Here is an 18,987-nt window from a genome sequence, read left to right as displayed (position 1 = left end):
AAGAAAAAAAAAGAAGCTGAAGGAGAATGAGATGAGGGAGGGGGGCGGGGGAACAAGTGACGGGAACGGGAGAGAGAGAGAGAGAGGAGGAGGAAGAGAAGAAAAGAGGAGACGAGAAGGAGAGGAGGAGAAGGAACAGGAGGATGAGGGTGAGGGTGGGTGGACCGGGGAGGGGGGGGGGGAGACGGGGGAGGGGGAGAGTAGCAAGTGGTTCTAACTCTAACTAACCGGTTCTGGACAAGTACCACCTGCCCGCGTTTGCCTCTCGTTATAGACCGATAATCACACTCCTCCATTTTTTTCCTCGACCTCCTCCTCCTCCTCGGCCGCGCGTCCAGAACAAACTATCTTGCAAACTTTACTTTTTCAATTATTTCAACCCGCCAAGTGTGCAGTAAGACGGAGGCTCAAGTTCTTCCTCTCCTTAGGCTCTTGTGGTGGAGGTAGAGGTGGAGGTGGAGGGGGTGGAGGCTCGGCTGCATGGCGTTTAGCGGGGCGGACAAGGTTAATGATGGAGATTTCGGCTCAACTTCTCGATCTCGGGTCTTTGTAATGGTTGGCATTTCCTTACAGCCGAACTCGTCTTACCTAACCAGTAACCTCGCTTTGGCTCTCTTTACTCCTCCTCCTCCTCCTCCTCCTCCTCCTCCTCTTCTTCCTTCTCCTCCCGTCATTTACTCCGCCGCCCACCTTCCACCTCCTCCTCATTCTGATATTCCTCCTCCTCCTCCTCCTCCTCCTGCTCCCCCTTCTGTTTCTTTTCCTCCATCTACAGCTCCTCCTCTTCCTTCTCTCGTCCTTTACTCTGCTCCTCCTCCTCCTCTTCCTCCTCCTAACGTTCCTCTTCGTCTTGCTCCTCCTTCTCCTGCTCCTCCTCCTGCTCCTCCTCCTCCTGCTTCTTTTCCTCCCACTACAGCTTCTCGTCCACTTCTTTTCGTCCTTTGCTCTCTCACTCCTCCTCCTCCTCCTCCTCCTCCTCCTCCTCCTCCTCCTCCTCCTCCTCCTCCTCCTCCTCCTTCACCTTTGTAAATTACTTAAGTCCCGCGATGAATGTGAGCGCCGGCCGCCGCCACCTGCCGCTCCGGGTCGGCGCCTTAGACAAGCAAAGTCAGGCCGGATTTTGCCCATAATAAAAACAAGCTGATGCGAGGTGCCCCGAGTCGCCGCCACCACCAGGGGTACGAGGTGAGTCATGGCGGGGGCGGCGGGGGAGGCTGGGGGAGGCTGGGGGGTTGGTGAGGTTGTTGGCTAGAGAAGGAGGGGAGGGGGTGAGAGAGGTGAAGGGGTGTTGGGTTGTGGTGATGGGGGTAGAAGGTGAGGTTGGCGGGGAAGAGATGAGGGGGTCGGTGGTAAGATGGGGAGGTTGGATGGGTGATGGGGGGGGTAGTGATGAGGGGTGGAAGATGAAGGAGGCGAGGGGGTGGTAAGGAAGGTTAGGGAGGTTGGATGGTAGTGACGGGGGGGGTTGAGGATAGGGGGTTTGGGATAAGGGGTTGTGGATAGGGGTTGAGGATAGGGTTGGGTGGTGATCGGGGGTTACTGACGGTAGAGGTTCGCGATAGGGTTGGGTGGTGGTTGGGTGGTAGTGACGGAAGGGGGGGGGGGTTGAGAATAGGGGGATTGGGATAAGGGGTTGGGGATAGGGTTGGGTGGAGGCTGGGTGGTAGTGACGGTGGAGGTTCGGGATAGGGTTGGGTTGTGGTTGGGGTGGTAGTGACGGGGGTGGGGGGGATAGGGGAGTAGTAAAGTCGTCCGCTGCACCTGTCCGTCTCCACACCTGTCCTTTGATCACTAATGGGGGTCAACAACTTTCAGGTGAGTGTAAAAATATCACCTTCCGACTCTCGTTCTCTGATTTTTCAACGTTCCTCTTGTTTTAATCAGTTTCCCCTCGTCTTTTTAAGGTATTATATTTTTGCTTCTCATGTATTTTCTTATATTCTTCAGTAACATGATTTTTTTTTCTAGATTCTAATTGGATTTTGATAATGATGATTAGTTTTAATTCTAACACATTTTCGCACAGTTTCCCACATCTAATCTAATTTATACACTTAACATTTTGTATTGATTTTACCCAACTCTTCTATTCGCATATTTTTCAACATTCACTTTACTTTATACATTTTCTGATCAGCGTTTTGAGGTCGCATTTTCTCCTTTCTGTTACATATTTTTTTCTCTTGCCCCTTCTGTCTCCCCCCTCTTTTTTTTTCTTTTTTTTAGACTTTTAGCCTTTTCCAATAATTCCTTTACTCTAAACACTTTCTGATTAACGTTCTGACTTTACATTTTCTCCTTTCTGTTTTTTTTTTTTTTTGCCTCAACCCTTGCTCATCTTTTTTTTTTTTTCATTTTCAGCCTTTTCCAATATTTCCTTTATATACTTTCTGAGTAATGTTTTGGGTTTACATTTTCTCCTTTCTGTTATCGGTTATTTTCCTCCCGCCTCTTATTTTCCTTGTTTTTCGCCTTGTCATCGTTGGGTCGTGTAAGTAGTAGCAATTTGGTTTTAAAAGTAACCATTTATATTAATTCCATCTAAGTTATTTTTCTCATCTTTTTCAACGTTTTCTTAACTCTACACACTTAATAATTAGTGTTTTGGGAGCACATTATCTTCTTTATTCTTATTTCCTCTCCTGTCTGTTGCTTGTGTCCTCCTATGTTTTTTATTCGCCTTCTCATCGCTGGTCGTGTAACTCTGATTCGATTTCAAGAGTAACCTTTATATTAATTCCATCTAACGCTATGTTCTCACCTTTTTCAACACTTTCTTAACTCTACACACATTATAATTTACCTTTTGGGGTCACATTTTCTCCTTTCTCTTTTATTTGTATTTTTTTCCTTCCACCTCTTGTCTGTTTCCTTTTTTTTTAGACTTTTTTTTAGACTCTCAACCTTTTTTTCTCGTCCTCAACGCATCCTCTGCTTTCTACATTCACCGATTAACATTTTGGGTTCACAGTTTCTCCGTTGTTATTTATATATTTTTTCCTCACTTCTCTTGTCATTCTCCTCCTTTTTTCCTTTTTCACAGCCTTTTTTTTAGCCTTTTCCAATATTTCCTTGATGTCATACACTTTCTGATTAGCGCCTCGGGTTCACATTTTCTCCTTTCCGTTATATATATTATTTTCCTGCCCCCTTTTGCCTCTCTCTTTATCTTAGTCTTCTCACCGATTTTAAGAGTAACCATTTACATTATTAACTCCTAATGCATTTAATTCTCCCTTTTCAACATGTTCCTACCTCTAGACACCTTGTAATCAACGGTTTGGGCTTACAGTTTCTCCTTTCTTTTATTTTCTCTCCTGTCTCTTGCTTGTATCTGTCTTTCTGTTTCTCCTAATCATTGTTGGGTCGTGTAACTCCAACTTAATTTTAAGAGTAACCTTTTATAGTAATTTTAACACTTGTTCTCACCATTTCCAACACTTCCTCTACCCCATATTGTAGGGCTCACATTTTCTCCTTTCTGTTATCTATATTTTTGTTTCGTACTTCTTGTCTCTCTCTTTATTTTCGCTCTCTCATCGTCGGGTCGTGTAGCTCGCCTCGTGTCGTGTCCTCGGTCGTGTTCTCCTCAGCTTTGTGTCGCCCCGTGTCTTGTCGCGGCCAGTGTCCTCCGCCCTGCAACCCTTCCTGCCCGCCCTGGTGATGGGAGGGGGAAGGGTGACTCGTCTCTGCCTCTCTTACACGCTCCCTTTGTACTGCTCATGCTGATGGTTTTCCTCCTCTTCGTCCTCTTCCTCTTCTTCTTTATTCTTAGTTTTCTCCTCGTTCTATTCTTCACTTCTTTTTCTCTCTCTATAATCTTGTTGCACTTCCACTTTTCTTTCTATTAATGTTTTTTTCTCTCTCTTTCTCCTCCTCTTCGTCCACTTCTTTCTTGCTTTTGCCCTCGTCTTTTTCTTTGCCACGTCTTCTTTCTCTTTAGTTTTCTCATTCTTCCATTTCTTTTTTGTTTTCTGTCCTATTTCTCTTTTTCTCAACTCCTCTTTTTCCTCGTATTTTTCTTCACTTCCTTTTCTTTCTTTCTCTATCGTCTCACACGTCCACTTGTCTTTTCTTCTATGTCTTATTTCTCTTTCCCTCTCCTCTTCTTCCTCCTCCTTGCATTTCTCCTCATCCTTTTCTTCTCTCTTTTTTCTTCCTCTCTAATCTCATTCTTCCACTTGTTTTCTTTCTTCTTTTGTGTCTTATATCTCCTTCTCTCTCCTCCTCTTCTTCCTCCTTGCATTTCTCCTCATCCTTTTCTTCTCTCCTCTTTCTTTCTAATCTTCTCACTCTTCCACTTGTCTCTTCCTTAATGTCTTCGGGTTTTTCTTTCTCTCGTTGGTTGCTATCGTTGCTATTCCTGTGCTTCTCCTCTTACATATCCTCCTCCTCGTTTTCCTCCTCCTATTCTTCCTTCTTTCTTTCCTCCACCTTCTTCCTCTCGTCCTCCTCCTTTTCCTTCACCTCCTACAGCTTCTCATCAGCATTTTCCCGTTAGCCTTTCTTTCGTTACGTTGTCTTTGCTTTGTTAGTCTCTCCAGTTATCTCAATTCTCTGTTCCCACTTTTATTCTCCAACTTCTCTCCTCCTCCTCCTCCTCCTCATCCTCCTTGTTTGTCCGTGTGCCTGTCTTATCTGTGTGTCTGTCTGTCTCCCGTGGCGACACCTGTGAGTACTCAAGCATAATCAGTGTTAGGTTCCATTACGAATACGGCGTCCTAAACCTCCTCCTTGGCGGGGCGTGTGATTGCGTGTGTAAGTGTACGTGTGTGTGTGTGTGTGTGTGTGTGTATGTGTGTCGTCATCAGAGAGAGAGAGAGAGAGAGAGAGAGAGAGAGAGAGAGAGAGAGAGAGAGAGAGAGAGAGAGAGAGAGAGAGAGAGTTTGGGAAGGAAAAATAAAAACACAAAACTAGTTAAACTCATTGGACAGACAGACAGAGACAGATTGGCGGGTAAACAGCCAGCGAGACAACCAGACAAACTGATCGATAGAAAGACAAACAGACGCACAAAACGAAAGGAATCCTCACAAATAGAAAGACCGACACAGTAACAAAGAAACTAATTGACAGAGAGAGACGCACAGAGATATACAGAGACACAAACAACCCGAAAACTGAACACGCAAACTCACGAACATCAATGCACGTTGCGTAGAGGTCGGCAAACACATCATGCCAAAAGAGTGATTTAAGAGAAGGGAAATTATCAGAGGAAGGTGAATTTAAGAGGAAAGAAAATATCAGACGAAGGTTGTAAAAGAAAGAAAAAAAATCAGAGTAACGATTGAGGGGAAAGAAAGTATCAGAATGTAGATTTAAAAGAAAGGAAAATGACCAGCAAAGGAACAGTAGACGATTTAGATGAGAGGATACAGCAAGCAATGGGGGGAATGTGGGACGGAGAAATGTATGTATGTTTGAAGGGAGGGAGCACGGCATTGAAGGGAGGAGGTTGTGGCAGCTATTTATATGTATGGGGGCGAAAAAAAGGGTGTAATGAGGGTGGGGGAGACAGGGAGAGATGGATGGGTTCGTGTGTAGACAAATGTGGGAGATGTGAGGGAGGGAAGGAGGGAGAGGGAGGGAAGATTGAGGTAGAGAGGGAGAGGGGTAGAAAGAGAGAGAGGGGTAGAGAGAGAGAGAGAGAGAGAAAGACAGACAAACAGACAGACAGACACACAAACAGAGAAACATACCGACATACACAGACAGCTAAACGTAAGGAGAGAAAACACACACACACACACACACACACACACACACACACACACACACAAATAGCAAAGGGACAAAGAAAAGATTGGCATGACATAAATAAGGACATATCGCGCGCGCGTGTGTGTGTGTGTGTGTGTGTGTGTGTGTGTGTGTGTGTGTGTGCGTGGGCGTGTGGGCGTCGTGGTACAGTGAGTGGTGCCTCGGATGCCATAAATACACGTGCCACTCAATCCTCCGCGGCGGAAAGGAAGACAAAACCCACGTGTCCTGTTTCCTTGAGGGCCGGGGAGGAGGAGGAGGAGGAGGAGGAGACGGATGTGGTCTTTGAGGAATTGCGAGTCAGTGACCTTTAGGGAAACAGAGAATCGAGGAGTTTAAATGACAATGAGAAAGAGTTAAGGCAGAAAAGAAAACAAAAGACAGCATGAAAATGAAATAAAATGTAGAGAAATGGTAGTCGAGGAAATGAGAGGTATAGGGGAGGTAAGTAGAGGCATTAGCAGAAGCGGTAGTGAGGATGAAAGGTAGGTAGGAGATAGGAGCAGCGAGTAGCGGGCATTTTTTTATTATTGTTTCCTTTTTTTGAGCCCTTGAGCTGTCTCCTTTGTTGTAAAAAAAAAAAGCAAAGGATATGGGAGGTAACTTAGAGGGAGGCTAGGATAAAATAGGAGTGGGAATTGAAAGTAAAAGTGCTTGAGGAAAGGATATGTGGTAGTTTAAGAATAGGAACAGGGGCTTAGAAGAGGGCATTGAAGGGACGGAAGAGGAGAGGAGAAAGGGGATGCGTCGTGTGAGGGAATCAGAAGGAACAGAAGATGGAAGGGGAAAGAGGGGAAATGATAAGAGAGGTAAGGAGATAGAGGAGAGGAATGACGAGTAGAAGAGGGGAATAAATGAGAGAGGATAGAAGAGCGATGAAGGAACAGGAGATGGAGGGGGAAAAGGGGGAAATGATAAGGGAGGTAAGTAGATGGAGGAGAGGAAATAGGTGACGAGTAGAAAAGGAAAGGAAATGAGAGAGAATAGAAGAGCAATGATAGCAAAGGTGAATGAGAGGAAAAATGTGTGAGGCAATATAAGAGGAAAGAAGAAAGAGAATAGGAGATGGAGGGGTAAAGAGGGGAAATGATAAGGGAGGTAAGGAGATAGAGGAGAGGAAATAAGTGACGAGTAGAAAAGGAAAGGAAATGAGAGAGAATAGAAGAGCAATGATAGCAAAGGTGAATGAGAGAGGAAAGATGTGGGAAGTAATATAAGAGGGGAGAAGAGAGAGAATAGGAGATGGGGAAAGAGGAAATAGCAGAGGGGAGCAGAGATGAAATGGTTTATGGAGAGAAGAAAAGGAATGTGAGAGATGGGGGGAGGGAGTAGAATAGAAAAGGGAACGGAGAGAAAAGGTGAGGACTGAGAGGAGAGAGAAAGGAGGGAGAAGAAAAAACAAAAGAAGAGAGACGAAAGATGACAAAATGGAAATGAAGGAAAATAACGGATGAGGGAAAAGGAGAGAGAATGGAGGAGAAAAGAGACAAGGGAAAAAGGAGAGGAGAGACGAATGAGACACGAGTAACAAAAGAGAATATAAGACAGAATGGAGAGGAGAAAGAATGAGAGAAGAACCAACGCCGAAAGAGAAATGAGAAGAGAATAGAGGGATTATAAGAGGAGAAAGGAGACATGGAAGACAGAAGAGAAGAAACAAAGAAAAGAATGGAACAGAATGAAGACGAGAAGGAAGGAATGAGAAGGGAGAAGGGGCAATTTGAGATAAGGGGAGAGGAAATGGGAGAGAGAATGGGAGGGAATAGGGAGTAGGAGTGGGGAGAGTATGGGGAGCGGGGAAAAGGAGTGGGAGAGGGGAGGAAGGTGAGAGGGGAGAGGGGAGAATATGGGGAGCGGGGAGAAGGAATGGGAGAGGGGAGAGGGGAGAAGATGGGGAGCGGGGAGAAGGAATGGGAGAGGGGTGAGGAAGGGAAGATATGTCGGTCGTCAGAAGCACCGTCGCCGCCAGCAGGTATAGTCGACAGGTACACATTTTTCGGATACCTGGTGCGTGGACTCAGGTGCGTGTTTTATTTGTGTGTGTGTGCGTGTGTGTACTGCTGTCTGTCGTTCTGTCCATGTTATATTATTTGTCTGTCTGTCTGTCTATCTTGTCTGTCATGGTCTGCCTCGTGTACGTTACTGGTCTCTCTGTCTGTTTGTTTGTTTGTTTGTTTTGTTTGTTGTATATCCCTGTCGGTCGTCCACCTCGCCCATTGCATTTGTATTCACACACATACGCACACACACACACACACACACACACACACACACACACACACACACACACACACACACACACACACACACACACACACACACACACACACACTTTTCCTCAGCATTGCAAAGAATAATAGATTTACGTGTTCATTCTTTTTATCGTATAAAATGTTAAAAGCATTTTTATTCTGGTTATTTATATGACATACAATGTGTCTGTCTTTCTAACCCGCTGACTGCGACGATAAGGCCCCGAGGAGGATAAAAACAGTAAAAACGTTAAAATATAGTGAGCAGGAATGTAAAAATCCATAAAGCTTTTACCAGGGAATATGTTTTAGTGAGTTTTTAAAAAGTGAATATAAAAACTTAAGACGAAGATGTAAAAAGATGCAGGAAGACTTATTTTTTAACCTTGAAAGAATGAAGCGACTTTTTTTTTAATACATCTGAGTCTATTCCTCAAGTCAAACAGGAGAGGTTTTCTTTTTATACATTTATCTTTATTGTTATTGATAGCATGCGTCTTTAAGTCAAATTGCAGTGTTTTTCTTCTGTACAGTTTTATTTTTTTGTCGTAATTACTAATGCCATTCCGAGTTAAAGTAGTGTTTTCCCCCTCAACACATACTTTTTTTTTTTTTGCCTTGATAACTAATACCAGTCATCTAAAGGCTAATTGCAGTGTTTTTCCGTCTGTAAAGTTTTTATTTCTTTTGCCATAATTACTGACACCATTCGTCTCAAGTTAAGTGGTAGTGTTTTCCTTTCATACACATTTTTTGCCATTACTGATACCATTCGCCTTAAGTCTAATTGGGTTATTTTTCCCCTGTACAGTTTAATTTCTTTGCCATAACTAATATCACTTGTCTTTAGGTAAGTTGGAGCGTTTTCTTCCTTCCATATTGTTTTGTTGACGTAATAACTGACTCCATCCGTCTTAAGTCAAATCGGAGTGTTTCTCTCCTTTCTCCCAAGGAGCTGTTTATCTCCCCTTCACTCAGCGTCGCCGCGGCCACGCCAGGCGTCAGCAGCCTCGCGGGGGACAAAGGGAAGCATGACGGGACGACTCTGATTGTGGCCGCATGAGTGATGGTCCAGCGTGTCAATTACGGTCCGCGGGAATGAGTCACAAATGAGGACCGTCGCCGCGGCCCCGAGGCGTGGCGGTGAAAACTGACATCTGTTAGCTCAGTTTTCTCATTCTGTCTTTTGCTTTTTACTTTTTCTACGTATTTGTTCAGTGTTCAAGAGCTGTCTTCATTCACACTTATGTCTTCCTTCTGTTTACCTCGGTTTCAATTTCGTGGATGATTCGTTTTACTTATCCGTTTCTTTTGCTTGTTTATATTTTATGTGCAGCCCATAGCCCAGTAAACACTCTTGTGGGGCCTGGTCGTCCGCCCCAGCTTGTTAGTGACACGGTGAATTTTGCTTTAAGTGGCTGTTGTGATATAAGAGGAGCCAAATAAGGGAGAAAGAATAACACGTAAATAAACAAAAGCTCTCAGACGGATCAAAGTAGAAAGAAAACGAAAACAAGGAAACAAAGAAGAGGTAGTGGCCAAGCAATCAGCTGACTTGGTGATGCTGAAGACTTGGGTTTAAGTTTTGCCGTAACCAGCTGGCAGTTTCATAACCGAGTAACCAAAGTCTGCCCACATGCTGTCCAGATCTTCAGTCTACTCTAATTTGAACTCTTGCTTGGCTCATGCTGCACCCCAGGACTCATCTTGACCAAAGTCGCTAAAGTTTAGAGTTGGTTCAAGATCTGGACAGCATGGGGGTCCTCCGCCGCTCCACGATGGGTTAAGATTGCCAGCTAGTTGCCTTGGGCCTCAAACACGGGTCCTCGAAATCACCACGTCTAAGCCCTTACTACTCGGCCACCGCCACCTGTACTGCGATAACTTTATATTTATTGCTCCTTTTGCACCTGTTTTCTGTGCCTATAGCTAATCTTTTAACTTTTTCCTCATTTTTAGTTAACATATGTCTTGTGGTTTATTTTCATTTTTCGTTCATCCTGTCCTCCGTCTAGGTAGCGCTTGGTGGCTAGTGGTTTCAAGAGGTAAGCTATTATATATTAATCTCAAAAAGTGCTCCTGTGGCGGCGTTAGGTAAACAATCTCGCTCACTAACTTGTACTCACTCAATCAATCGCTGGTGTCCTGTGGCGATGGTGGGGAAGATGATGGTGCAGGTGATGGTGGTGTTGGTGATGATGATGGTGCATGGTGGATGTGATGATAATGGTGTCGGTGGTGATGGTGATGGTGGTGGTTTTAATGGTCCCAGTTGAAATTTTGGGATGGCGACAATTTCCAGTGCATGCTAAAGTTTAAGTTGCCGGTAAGTCTTGCTTGTATATCATCAAAGAAAAAGATAGATAAATAGATAAACAGATAGACAGATAGATAGAAAAAACTGGAAGAGGTAGTGACAGAGACCTTGAAGTTTATATATATTGCGATCCTTAAGTGTGTGTGTTTGCTCTTTGTACATTTATTTTGCTTCCTCGACGTCAACACAAACCTCAACTGCGTCTTTGTGGTCTGCTAAGGGCGACGACACCTTGGGGACGGTCCAGCCTTTACCTTTAGCGCTAATGGATGCAGGCGGAGTGGGAGTGAGTGATGGCTTGTCGCGGAGACCTTATGGAGCTGACTCGAGTTGGCGTCTTATTAAAAGCTCACTCACTCATCGCTCGGGGACGAACCTTAAGCGTCCTGTTTCTGAGGTTCTTGATTCTCTAGGACAATCAGGTGAGGTGAGGAAGCAGGCTGATGGACAGGTAATGAGAGTTTAATTAAGGTAGGTCAGGTGGGGATCGTTTTGGTCTTTGCTTGACATATTAAATAAATTGTATCTATTGATTTTTTTTTTGGCATTATTAGATAGCTCTTGATCAGGTGAGGTGAGGAAACAGGCTGATGAACAGGTAGTGAAAGTTTGATTAGGGTAGGTCAGGTAAGGTGAGTGCTGGTCTTTGCTTGTCATGTTAAATGTATTGCATCCATTGATTTTTTTGGACATTATTAGATAACTCTTGATTTTTTTATGAGGAAGTTTAATCATCGTGTTTTCTTTTTTGTATTATTTTTTCGACTCATTTTTGTTATTTTGTTATTGTCTCTTTCTCGCTTATGATTATTTTTATACATTATTCGATCACTTTGGGTTATCTTTACGTTTAATTCATAAGGAAGTCGTTTTTTTTCTTTCTTTTTTCATGCATTTCTTCTTTTACATTAAGCTTTTCTTCCTTTTCGACTCATCTGTTTTTATTTTCATTTTATTTTCACTCTTCCTTTCTCGCTTGTGATTTCTCTTTTACGATATTACATCACTTTGGTTTTCCTTTCCGCTTTATAGGGATTTTGTTTTTGTTTTTTTCTTTATCATGCGTGTCTTCTTTTACATCATCTTTTCTTTGGCAACTTATTTTCTTATTTTCTTCTTATCTCTCTTCATTTATCGCTCACAAGTAGTTTTGGACATAATTTGATCAGCTTTAGTTTCCTTTTCGTTTTATGGTTACAGGGAATTTGTTTTTTCTTACTTTTTTGCATTATATTTTTCATTGTCGACTTATTTTCTTATTTTCTTCTCATCCCTCTTCATTTATCGCTCCAGTATTTTTGGACATTATTTTTTTTACAGCAAAGGAGACGGCTCAAGGGCAACAAAAAGAGTGCAGAGGAAAAAAATGGCCGCTGCTCACCGCTCCCATAACAGACAAAAGTAAAGAGGGGCCAAAAGAGAGGTCAATTTCGGGTGGAGAGGTGTCTTGATGCACTCTTTGATCACGTTGGTTTAATTTTCGTTTTATTGTTTCAGGGAATTTGTTGTCTTCATTGTTTTTACGTTATATTTTTCTTTGTTGACTTATGTTCTTATTTTTTTATTATTATTTTCTATTCTCGCTTCACCTGCATCTTATCTCGCCCTGTCTCCGCGTCACCAACCTTGTCTTATACTTTCGTCAGTCTCTTCTTAAGCTTGTCACACACGTCTTGTTCGCCCCTCCTCTTCATCTTCGCCTAGTTTATATTCTCTTAACATTTGCTCATTACTTTTGTCACCTCTTCCTTATATACAAACCTCCTCCTCCTCCTCCTCCTCCTCTCCCTCCTCCTCCACCTCCCCCTCCTCCTCCCTCCTCCTCCACCTCCCCCTCCTCCTCCTACTCCTCCTCTTCCCCCTTCTCACTATCTTTTTTCCTCCTCCTCCTGCCAATGCTCCTCTTCCACTTCTTCAGTCTCTCTATCCGCTTGTGTGTGTGTGTGTGTGTGTGTGTTTGTCTGTCTTACCCTACGTATATACCCTCCCCCCTCTCCCGCTCTCTCCTCTCTTCTCCTCTCCTCTCCTCTCCTCTCCCCCTTCCCCCTCCCCTCCCCCCCTAGATCCTTATCGGGCTCCTGTATCTCCTCACCAGCGCCCCCCGCCACGCCCGCCCTGACCCCTCGTTTAGTCTCAATCGTACCACCTAATTGGCTGTTAGCGGCCGCCCTCGACAGCCCAGCAGGAAGGAGTTTACTCATTACTGCTTCCCTTTGATGAGTTACTACTGACGGAGGGAAGGGGAAAGGGGGATGGAAGGGGAAGGGGTGTTGTGATGGAGGGAAGGGGAAAGGGGGGTGGAAGGGGAAGGGGTGTTGTGATGGAGGGAAGGGGGAAGAGGGATGGAAGGGGAAGGGATGTTGTGATGGAGGGAAGGGGAAAGGGAGATGGAAGGGGAAGGGGTGTTGTGATGGAGGGAAGGGGAAAGGGAGATGGAAGGGGAAGGGTGTTGTGATGGAGGGAAGGGAAAGGGAGATGGAAGGGAAGGGTTGTTGTGATGGAGGGAAGGGAAAGGATGGAAGGGGAAGGGGTGTTGTGATGGAGGGAAGGGGAAAGGAGGATGGAAGGGGAAGGGGAAAGGGGGATGGAAGGGGAAGGGGTGTTGTGATGGAGGGAAGGGGAAAGGGGGAAGGAAAGGGAAGGGGTGTTGTGATGGAGGGAAGGGGAAAGAGGGAAGGAAGGGGAAGGGGTGTTGTGATGTAGGGAAGGGGAGGGGAAGGAAGGGGAAGGGGTGTTGTGTTGGTGGGAAGGGGAAAGGGAGTTGGAAGGGGAAGGGGTGTTGTGATGGAGGGAAGGGGAAAGGGAGATGGAAGGGGAAGGGGTGTTGTGATGGAGGGAAGGGGAAAGGGGGATGGAAGGGGAAGGGATGTTGTGATGGAGGGAAGGGGAAAGGGAGATGGAAGGGCACGAAGTGTTCTGATGGAGGGAAGGGGAAGGGGATGGAAGGGGAAGGTGTTGTGATGGAGGGATGGGTAAAGGGGGTTGGAAGGGGAAGGGGTGTTGTGATGGAGGGAAGGGGAAAGGGTGATGGAAGGGGAAGGGGTGTTGTGATGGAGGGAAGGGGAAAGGGGGATGGAAGGGGAAGGGGTGTTGTGATGGAGGGAAGGGGAAAGGGAGATGGAAGGGGAAGGGGTGTTGTGATGGAGGGAAGGGGAAAGGGAGATGGAAGGGGAAGGGGTGTTGTGATGGAGGGAAGGGAAAGGAGATGGAAGGGGAAGGGATGTTGTGATGGAGGGAAGGGGAAAGGGAGATGGAAGGGGAAGGGGTGTTGTGATGGAGGGAAGGGGAAAGGGAGATGGAAGGGGAAGGGGTGTTGTGATGGAGGGAAGGAGAAAGGGGGAAGGAAGGGGAAGGGGTGTTGTGATGGAGGGAAGGGGAAAGGGGGAAGGAAGGGGAAGGGGTGTTTTATCTTTATTGTCTTTAATTTCTGTTACTAGTGATGGGGGAAGGGAAAAGGGAGGGAGGAGGAAATATAATGGGTATTGTTTTTGTGTTGTTTTCTTTTCTTTTTCTTTTGGTTTCTTCTTCTCTTCATGTCATTCCTGTCGAGTACTTTCTCCCCTCCCCTTCCATCTCACGTCTTTCTCTTCTACTTCATTATTCATTATTCTCTTTTCCTTCTTCGTCTGTTGTCTGGTCTTCCTTTTCTATTCTTCCACTTTTCTTTCTTGCCTATCTTTTTTCTTTCATTATTTCTTACATTCCTTTCTTCCTTCATTTCTTATTTTTTCCTAATTTCTTTCCTTCCTTCCTCTCTTCTTTTCTTCACTCCTTCCTTCCTTCCTTCCTTCCTTCTCCTTCTTTTCCATTCATCTGCATCCTCCCTTCCGCTTTCCTTCCTCCCTTCCACTCTTCTTTCTTGCCTATCTTCTTTCTTTCATTATTTCTTTCCTTACCTTCCTTTCTTCCTTCATTTCTTATTTTTTTCCTAATTTCTTACCTTCCTTCCTCTCTTCCTTCCTTCCCTCCTTCCTTCCTGCCTTCCGTCCTTCCCCTTCTTTTCCATTCATCTTCATCCTCCCTTCCGCTTTTTCTCCGCCCTTCCCTCTCACGTCCTTTCCACCTCACCACGCATCCTTTCTCTTCCTTTCTTCATCTCCCACTCCCTCCCACTCTCTTCCTCTTTCCCCTTGACCAACGTCCCGTCATTTACATCCTTATCTCCTTTCGCTATCGCCGCTTTTCAGTGTTTCTTTCTTTTTTCCTTTTCTTATCCCGCTCCTGCTTGCCATTCGCCTGTTGCTTCGATCTGCCGCGGCGCCGTCAGGAGATAAGAAAGCGAGGTGATAAATATCTTCGTCTGAGCAAATATAATTGAAAGAGAGAGAGAGAGAGAGAGAGAGAGAGAGAGAGAGAGAGAGAGAGAGAGAGAGAGAGAGAGAGAGAGAGAGAGAGAGAGAGAGAGAGAGAGAGAGAGAGAGAGAGAGAGAGAGAGAGAGAGAGAGAGAGAGATATTAAAGGCTTGTCCGGCATAGCTTCGTCGCGTATAAGGTGAAGTGAAATTGCTTGTGGGGTTCAACGCTACTTGACAAGAGTGTTTAATGGCTTGATCATCCCACTCCTGATGCTCTTTCTCTTCCTCCTCCTCCTCCTCCTCCTCCTCCTCCGCCGCCGCCTCTTTTGCCTCCGTTCGACATCTACTTCTATTTTTTCTTCTTCAGAGAGACAGACAGACAGACAGACAGAGAGGGAAGTACCTTTTTTTTAGAGGGAATGTTGTATAGGAGAAGGATTTGAAGAGTAGAGATGGAGTGGGAAAGGGGAGGAAGAAGGGAAGGGTGAAGTGAGAAGTTGTAGACAGGAGAAAGGGGGGAAGAGTTGATTGAGGAAGGATTGAAAGGAAGAAAGACAGGAAAGAGAGGAATGAAGGGAGAAAAGAAAGGAGGGAGGTAGATGAGGAGGAAAAAAGAGGAGAGAAAATAGGAAAAAGAAAAGAGGAGAGGAAGAAGGATAAAACGGAGAGAACATCTAGGCAAACAGAAAAGGTGAAAATAGGAAGGAAGGAAAGGATGTCTAGGTGTGAGAAGAAAAGAGAAAAGAGGGAGGAGAGAGGAGAGCTTGAGGAGAAGAAGGAATGAAAAGGAATAATGAAAGGATGGGAGAGCTAGGTGAGCAGAAGAAGGGAAGAGCGGAAGGAAGGGAGGAGAGCTGGGTGAGAAAGAGGGAAGAGTTGATCGAGAATGGAAAGAGAGGAATGAAGGGAGAAAAGAAAGGAGGAGGGAGGTAGAAGAGGGAAAAAAAAAGAGGAGAGAAAAAAGGAAAAAAGAGAAGGGAGGTAGAAGTATATGAAAACACTAACTTAAACGCTTCTGAAAGAGGGAGAAGAAAAAGACAAAAAGAAAAGAGGAAGAGAGGAAAGAAGTAAGGAAGGAGGGGAGAGGCAGGTGAGGAGGAGTAAGCGAGGGGTGCGTTAAGGGGAAGGTACACCTGTCCGCCACCTGGAGCCGCGCCGGGGATGATTAATTGGTCTGCCGATACAGAGATTACCGGGACTGTTTGCCGCCGCTACCCCCCCACCCCCGCTCCGCCCCGCGCCGCCCTTCACACCTCCACTGGACGATACTATTGGCGCCTTTTTTTTTACAACTTTTACAATTGAGCAGCGAGTAGCGGGCTTTTCTTTTTATTATTGTGTACTTTTTTTGTGCCCTTGAGCTGTCTCCTTTGTTGTGAAAAAAAAAGGAGACAGCTTAAGGGCACAAAAAAAGAAAACAATAATAAAAAAAAACCGCCTGCTGTTTACTTTTACTTACTCGCGTGGCGCTCTCGGGTTTAGCTCAAGACAAACACTTACATACTTAATCGTTTCTGTTGACTTAACGAACAAAAAGAAAACAAGAGAACACAAACACTCACTCAACCTTTTCTGTTTACTCAGCTTGACAAACAAAACAAAAAAACAGATCGCAGAAACGCAAACAAACACTCACTTAAACGTTTCTACTTAACAAACAGAAAACAAAACAAAAAAAATCACTCAACCGCTTTTATTTACTCAGCAAACATACAAACAAATCACACACACAAAAAAACGCAAACATCAACCTAAGCGCTTCTATTTACTCAACATTTAGATAACAACAACACCACAACCACCACTACCACCACCAACACCACCACCACCAACAACAACAATACACACTCACACCTCCACACAGCATCTTTTTTTACCTAGCACGCTATACACCCATCCCTCGCCTGCCTCTCTTGTCGAACTATAAACAAACTCTCGCTCAAACGTTTATATTCCCTTATCACTCGCCACACCCATCCCTTGCCTCATTAAGCTAAAACAAACACACTTAAACGTTTGTATTTACTCATCTAACAAAAAAAGCACACACACTCACTTGAACATCTCTCTTCACTGACCACTCGTCACACTCATCCTTTGCCTTGTTAAACTACATGGATTATTTTATGATTTGGATGGACAGACTTGGTATACATACATTTTTCTGTACGTACAAACTTCGATGGGTACATATAATACGTGCGTACATAATTTAAGCTTGTGTTTCTTCCCTATTTACTGAAAAGAAGATAAAAAAACAAAACAAAAAACACTCATTAAAAACACTTATTATACGCTTCTTCTTACTCAACGCTAGACACTCTCATCCCTCCCCTGACTCTCGTTAAACTAAGCACAAACACACACTCTCCTCACTCACCTTCAACAAAAAACAAACAAACAAAAAAACAAATATAGCACAAACAAACATTTACTTTTAAACACTCCCTCAAACGTTTGTATTTTCGTAACTTTAACAAATTCCCTTAAACGTGTCCATTTACTCATTTTAAACGTTATTTACTCATACTTTATTCAGTCACCTCAAACATTATATACTCACCATGAACAAACACTCACTCAAAGCGTTTCAATTTACTCGACTCAAACATTTACTCAACTTAAACATTTACTCAACTTAAGTATTTACTTAAACATTTACTCAACTTAAACATTTACTCAACTTAAACAATTACTCAACTTAAACATTTACACAACTTAAACATTTACTCAACTTAAACATGTATTCAACTTAAACATTTACTCAACTTAAACATATAGTACTCAACTTAAACAAACGCTCACTTTAACGTTTCTCTTTACTCAACTCAGTCACCCACAAAAACGTTTATATTTACTCAAACGTTATTTACTCAGCTTAAATTTTAACGCTTGTATTTTCTCAACACTCGCCCACACTCATCCTTCGCGCGGCTCTCATGTTAAGCTGAAACCAAACACGCACTTTCCAAACGCCTATTAAAAACTCGTAAGTGTTTGCCTCGGTGTTTAGTCTTAAGTAGGTAATATCCATGTGTGTTTGTTTGTTGGGTCGTTTTTTTTTTGCATGTGTTTTCTTTTGTTTTTATTTTAAGCTTGTGTCTTTGATTTTCAGTGTTTTTTTTGTGTTAATTCTTGAGCTTCTAAATTTTGTCTCGGAATTGGTAGCTTTTATTATATTGTTCTCTTCTTTAAACGCTGTGTCATTAGTGTCTTTTAATTGCTTTCATTTTCTTACTTTCATTTCTTTCCTCCTTTTCCTTTCTTTCTCTTCTTTCTTGCCTTTCATAATACTTTCCATATATCCTTCCTTAACTTTTATCTTCCCTCCTTCCTTTATTTCCTCTTTTTTTTAATTATTCCTTCGATTCTACTCTCTTAAGAAATATATATTAGTGTTGTAAAGATTATTTCTCTCAGGTTTATCTTTTTCTGGACATTGCTATCTTAACGGCACATCGATTCTTAGTTCTTTTGTTTGTATCATTCCTTCGAACTCAAAGACACGGGCGAGTCGAGACAAGCCTTTCTCCGCTCCATGGCTGTCTTGTCGGGTGGCGCAGCGTTGTCTTCGGAGCGAGTGGCAGAGCAGCGCAGCCTTGCATCGGGTTAATATGTAATTTGCATATATTGTTGAATGATAACATGTTTGCCCTTCCCTCCCTCTGCCTGTCCCCCTCTTTTTCTCCCCTCCACATTGCCACCTCCCCCCATTCTCCCTCCTCCTTCTCCTCCTCCTCGTACCTCTATCTCCTCCTCCCCTTTCTCCCATTCTCCTCATTTCCAAAACCTCCTCTCTATTCTCCCTTATACCTGACTGCCCACCTGTACGTCTGGTTTCATCAACTTACCTGCCCCTTCACCCACACCTGCCCGTAACACCCGCGCCGGTCTACTACCTGTTCGCCTTCCTCTACACACTTGAACAACCTTTACATCGTCCCTCCCCCCTTCACCTCTCTCCCCTCTCTCTCTCTCCCCTAATCACACCTTCCTCCTCTTCCTCCTCCTCCGCCTCCACACACCTGCCCTAGCGTTGTCTGCTCTCCTGTATACCTGTGTGGTGTGTTCGAGGCACGTGTCGTCGCTACCTTTGTATTGTGTCAACGTGTGTCTGGTACTTTTTTTTTTACCTGTATTCACACCTGTTTGTTTTTTCTACTATGAACTGTCTTTTTTATGTTTTTTACTGTAGTGTCTTTGTCGATGTTTTTATGTTTGTGTTGCCCTGTTTTATTCACACACACACACACACACACAGACAGATACCCCCCCTCCCCCCCCACACACACACCTGGCTGCCGCTCCACCTACACACTCCGTCTACCTGTGGCCATCAACAGCCCTGCATACCTCACACC

This window comes from Eriocheir sinensis, chromosome 36 (assembly GCF_024679095.1).
Source record: "Eriocheir sinensis breed Jianghai 21 chromosome 36, ASM2467909v1, whole genome shotgun sequence".
In the NCBI taxonomy this organism is placed as follows: domain Eukaryota; kingdom Metazoa; phylum Arthropoda; class Malacostraca; order Decapoda; family Varunidae; genus Eriocheir; species Eriocheir sinensis.
This window is presented reverse-complemented; position numbering follows the sequence as displayed.